Source organism: Ursus maritimus, unplaced genomic scaffold (genome assembly GCF_017311325.1).
Source record: "Ursus maritimus isolate PB19 unplaced genomic scaffold, ASM1731132v1 scaffold_33, whole genome shotgun sequence".
Lineage (NCBI taxonomy): Eukaryota > Metazoa > Chordata > Mammalia > Carnivora > Ursidae > Ursus > Ursus maritimus.
Genome location: NW_024425897.1, coordinates 20,950,493 through 20,956,492, shown reverse-complemented (window position 1 = coordinate 20,956,492; position 6,000 = coordinate 20,950,493).

The window sequence follows — 6,000 nt, the reverse complement described above, 5'->3', positions numbered from 1 at the left end:
GAGGGGTGCAGAGGTCTATTTGAACTAATTATAGCTGAGCACTCCCCTAATCTGGGGAAGGAAAGAGGCATTCAAGTCCTGGAGGCACACAGAAACCCCCTGAAAATCAATAAAAATAGGTCAACATCTCGACATATGATAGTGAAGCTTGCAAATTTCAGAGATAAAGAGAAAATCTTGAAAGCAGCTCAGGACAGAAGGTCTGTAACCTACAAGGGTAGAAACATAAGGCTGGCAGCAGACCTGTCCACAGAGACCTGGCAGGCCAGAAAGGACTGGCATGATATATTCGATGTGCTAAATGGGAAAAAGATGCAGTCAAGAATCCTTTATCCAGCAAGGCTGTCACTCAGAATAGAAGGCAAGATTAAGAGTTTCCAGGACAAACAAAATCTAAAGGAATTCCTAAATGCCACACCAGCCCTGCAAGAAATATTAAAGGGCATCCTTTGAGTGAAGAGAGAGCCTAAAAGTAACAAAGATCAGGAAGCAACAGAGACAATCTATAGAAACAGCGATTTTACAGGAAATACAATGGCACTTAATATCTTTCAATAATTACTCTGAATGTAAATGGACTGAATGCTCCAATCAAAAGACACACAGTATCAGACTGGATAAAAAAAACAAGACCCATCGATATACTGTCTACAAGAGACTCATTTTAGACCCAAAGTCACCTCCAGATTGACAGTGAGGGGGTGGAGAACCATTTTGCATGCTAATGGACATCAAAAGAAAGCTGGAGTAGCAATCTTTATGTCAGACAAACTAGATTTTAAACCAAAGGCTGTAATAAGAGACAAAGAAGGACACTATATCATAATGAAAGGGTCTATCCAACTAGAAGATCCAACAACTGTAAATATTTATTCCCCTAAGTTGGGAGCGGCCAACTATATAAACCAATTAATAACAAAATTAAGGAAACACAATGATAATAGTACAATCATAGTAGGGGACTTTAACACCCTACTCACAGCAACGGACAGATCATCTAAGCAGAAGATAAACAAGGAAACAAGGGCTTTGAATGACACACTGCACCAGATGGCCTTCACAGACCTATTCAGAGCATTTCATCCTAAAGCAACAGAATACACATTCTTCTCAAGTGCACATGGAATATTCTCCAGAATAGATCACACAATGGGTCACACAGATCAGGTCTCAAGTGGTACAAAAAGAGCGAGATCATACCATGCATGTTTTCAGACCACAATGCTTTGAAACTGGAACTCAATCACAAGAGGAGAGTGGGAAGGAACACAAATACATGGAGGTGAAAGAGCATCTTACCAAAGAATGAATGGGTCAACTGGGAAATTAAAGAAGAATTTAAAAAATACATGGAAACAAATGAAAATGAAAACATAACAGTTCAGAACCTTTGGGATGCACCAGAGGCAGTCTGAAGAGCGAAGTATATAACAATATAAACCTTTCTCAAGAAACAAGAAAAGTCTCAAATACACAACCTAACCTTACACCTAAAGGAGCTGGAAAAAGAACAGCAAATAAAGCCTAAATCCAGCAGGAGAAGAGCAATAATAAAGATTAGAGCAGAAATCAATGACATAGAAATTAAAAAAAAACCCCAAACAGTAAAGAACAGATCACAAGGAAACTAGAAGCTGGTTCTTTGAAAGAATTAATGAGATCGATAAACCCCTAGCCAGGCTTAGCATAAAGAAAAAAGAACCAAATAAACAAAATCATGAATGAAAGAGGAGAAATCACAACCAACAACGAAGAAACACAAACAATTACAAGAGAATATTATGAGCAATTATACGGCAACAAATTAGGCAATCTGGAAGAAATGGATGTATTCCTAGAAACATATAAACTACCAAAACTGAAACAAAAAGAAATAGAAAACCTGAACAGACCCATAACCAGCAAACAAACTGAAGCAGTAATCAAAAACCTCCCAATGAACAAGAGCCAGGGCCAAACGCCCTGGCCTCCCAGTGGACTTCTACCAAGCATTTAAAGAAGAATTAATTTCTATTCTTCTGAAGCTGTTTCAAAAAATCGAAATGGAAGGAAAACTTCCAAACTCATTCCGTGACGCCAGCATTACCTTGATCCCAAAGCAGACAAAGACCCCACCAAAGAGCAGAATTACAGAGCAATATCCCTGATGAACATGGATGCAAAAATTCGCTCCAAGATACTAGCTAATAGGATCTAAGAGTACATTAAAAGGATTATTCACCACAACCAAGTGGGATTTACTCCTGGGCTGCAGGGTGGTTCAACATTTATTGACTTCCAACAATAGCTTCATTGATGCATAACTCACACTGGACAGCCACATGCCGAAGAATGAAACCGGACCACATTCTTAAACCATACACAAGAATAAACTCAAAATGGATGAAAGACCTAAAAGTGAGACAGGAGTCCACCAAAATCCTAGAGGAGAACACAGGCAGCAACCTCTCGGACCTCGGCTGCAGCAACTTCTTCTTCGACACGCCTTCAAAGGCAAGGGACACAAAAGCAAAAGTGAACTATTGGGACTCGATCAAGATAGAAAAGTTTTGCACAGCAAAGGAAATGGTCAACAAAACTAAAAGGCAACCTACAGAATGGGAGAAGATATTTACAAATGACATATCAGATAAAGGGCTAGTATCCAAAATCTATAAAGAACTTCTCAAACTCAACACTTAAAAAAACAAACAATCTGCTACTAGATATTTAACCCCAATGATACAGATGCAGTAAAAAGAAGGGGTACCTGCACCCCAATGTTCATAGCAGCAATGTCCACAACAGCCAAAGTGTGGAAGGAACCGAGATGCCCTTCAACAGAAAAATAGATAAAGAAGATGTGGTCCATATATACAATGGAATATTACTCACCCATCAGAAAGGATGAATACTCACCATTTGCATCGACATGGATGGAACTGGAGGGAATTATGATAAGTGGAGTCAGTCAAGCAGAGAAAGACAATTATCATATGGTTTCACTCATATGTGGAACATAAGGAATAGAGCAGAGGACCACAGGGGAAGGGAGGGAAACTGAATGGGAAGAAATCAGAGAGGGACACAAACCATGAGAGACTATGGACTCTGGGAAACAAACTGAGGGTTACAGAAGGGAGGGGTGGAGGGATGGGGTGACCAAGTGAGGGGTATTAAGGAGGGCACGTGTTGGGGTGAGCACTGGGTATTACACGCAACTAATGAATCGTTGAACACTACAACAAAAACTTATGATGTACTGTATGTTGGCTAACTGAACATAATAAAAAAAAAAACCCAGTCAAGAAATGAGCAGAAGGCATGAATAGACATTTCTCCAAAGAAGACATGCAAATGGCTAAACGACACATGAAAAAATGCTCAACATCACTCAGCATCAGCGGAATACGCATCAAAACCACAATGAGAGACCACCTCACACCAGTCAGAATAGCTAAAGTTAATACTCAGGAAACAACAGATGTTGGCGAGGATGTGGAGAAAGGGGAACCTTCGAACACTGTTGCTGGGAATGCAAACTGGTACAGGCACTCTGGAAAATAGTACGGAGATTGTTCAGAAAGTTAAAAATAGAGATGCCCTATGGCCCAGCAATTGCACTACTAGGTATTTATCCAAAGGATACAAATGTAGTGATCTGAAGGGCACATGCACCCCAGTGTTTATAGCACTGATGTCCACAATAGCCAAAAAATGGAAAGAATCCCAGATGTCCATCAACAGATGAATGAATAAAGAAGATGAGAGACATATGTAGATATAGATATAGATAGATACAGATATAGATATATAGTGGAATATTACTCAGCCATAAGAAAAGAATGAAATCCTGATATTTGCAATGATTTGGGTGGAACTAGAAGGTATTATGCTAAGCGAAATAAGACAGAGAAAGACAAATATCATATGATTTTACTCACATGGAGTCGAAGAAACAAAACAGGTAGAGAGGAAGGGAAGGAAAAATAAAATAAGATGGAAACAGGGAGACAAACCATAAGAGACTCAACCATAGGAATCAAACTGAGGGTTGCTGGAGTGGAGGTAGGGGGAATGGGGTAACTGAGTGATGGCCACTAAGGAGGGTACTTGATGGAAAGAGCCCTGGGTGTTATATGCAACTGATGAATCCCTAAATTCTACCTCTGAAACTAATAATACACTATATGTTAATTAAATTGCACTTAAATAAAAACATTTTAAAAATAAATGAGATCATAAAATATTTGTCCTTTTGGGTCTGGCTCAGCTGTTCTCTTTTTAATAATTCACTGTAAAATACATTTCTGTTTTACGCATGTTGTGTGTTTCTGCTGTGATTCAAAGTTAAACATTTCAGAAAAGAACAAAGTAGTGATGCAGACTGGAACAAGAATGTTTATACACTCTTTCAAAGGGTTTCATTATGAAACAGAGAAGAGAAGCCGCATGCGACTGCAGAGTGATAAGGGCTGAAAAAGATGATTTCATAAAGGTGAGATATTACCATATATAATGAGACTGGATCTAACAGACAAACAGATGTTTAAGATGGAAAAGGGAAGGGACAACTGGAAAAGCAAACAAAGTCCACGAGAAACTGAAAGGGAAGGAGACATACAAGCAGAGGGACTGGCCTTAGATTGGAGCATGCACAACTTATCCACTACAGCAGGAGGAAAATCTAGATACAGGTGGGCTCACCTGGCACCTACATATGGAAGTACTCTTTGGATTGCTTCTGTTTTTCTCAGCCAAAGGTGAGGCCAGAAGAAATCAGGAGAGTGGACTGCTGGCTAAATGTAGGAAGGGGTACATATCGAGATCACAAATGTGCCATTAGTCAGCATGGTTGTGGGTTTTCCTGAAGACATTTTTAGCCTTTCAGGGCAGGCATCAAGCAAGTACAAACAAATAACATACAACAGATAAGACATCACAGCACTCATAACCTGGGAGTCATTTCTTCGCTCGATAATGATTCTTGTTCATCTACTCTTGGACAAGCACTCTTCTAGACCTGACGGTATAAAGATGAACAGACAGAAGTAGTCACCGAATACATGGAGGCCGTATTCTAACACGGAGAGACTTTTAGGATACCTAGTTTACAACGGGCATCATCTTAGCACACCAGGAGGTCAGGGCCATCCTGAGAAGAGTGTGGGCCCAGACTCACCCACCAACATGCCCATGATACTCACGCATAAGAGGAGGCCACTCTATCGGCATCCCCATACACAAGTTTGGACAGTGTTATAAACAGAACTTGAGAGACCGAACTCTGATGATGTTAAAACATAGGGGTATTGACCTTGCCCCATGAGTCACCATCCATTCGAGTCTATCTTGTGGCACAGGGCTGCCACTCCATTTGCCTTATCTAACAGACTGGCCTGTGAGATGTGCATATCACTATAATGCCATCCAGGGATAAAGAACAATCCGTGTTATGATGTCCATGTGTTACAGAGCAGGAGTTTTATTATTTTATTTTATTTTTTTAAAAGATTTTATTCATTTATGTGACAGAGAGAGACAGCCGTCAAGAGAGGGAACACAAGCAGGAGGAGCGGGAGAGGAAGAAGCAGGCTCCCAGCGGAGGAGCCTGATGTGGGGCTCGATCCTAGAACGCTAGGATCACGCCCTGAATCAAAGGCAGACGCTTAACGACTGCACCACCCAGGCGCCCCAGAGCAGGAGTTTTAAAGGAGGGGAATCAAGCAACAGAGTGTACCCTCCAAAGATGTCTAAGCCTCCTGGTCTGGAACACTTGGGAGTTAGCCAAGCAACGGACGACAGGAGGGATGGGGGTGGGGCATTCCACGTGGCACAGTTGAGAAGGCATGGAGGTTTTGTTTCCACTCTCAAGGTAGGGTCTTGCGTTTTAGCGTTTGCAGTCCTTCAAGATTACATCAGTCCATGATGTCAAAAGGACTTTAGCCAAGGAGCACTGAAGCTGATGCTGTGGAAGGAACTCACATAGAAAGGACACTATCTGAAGGATAACACATCAGA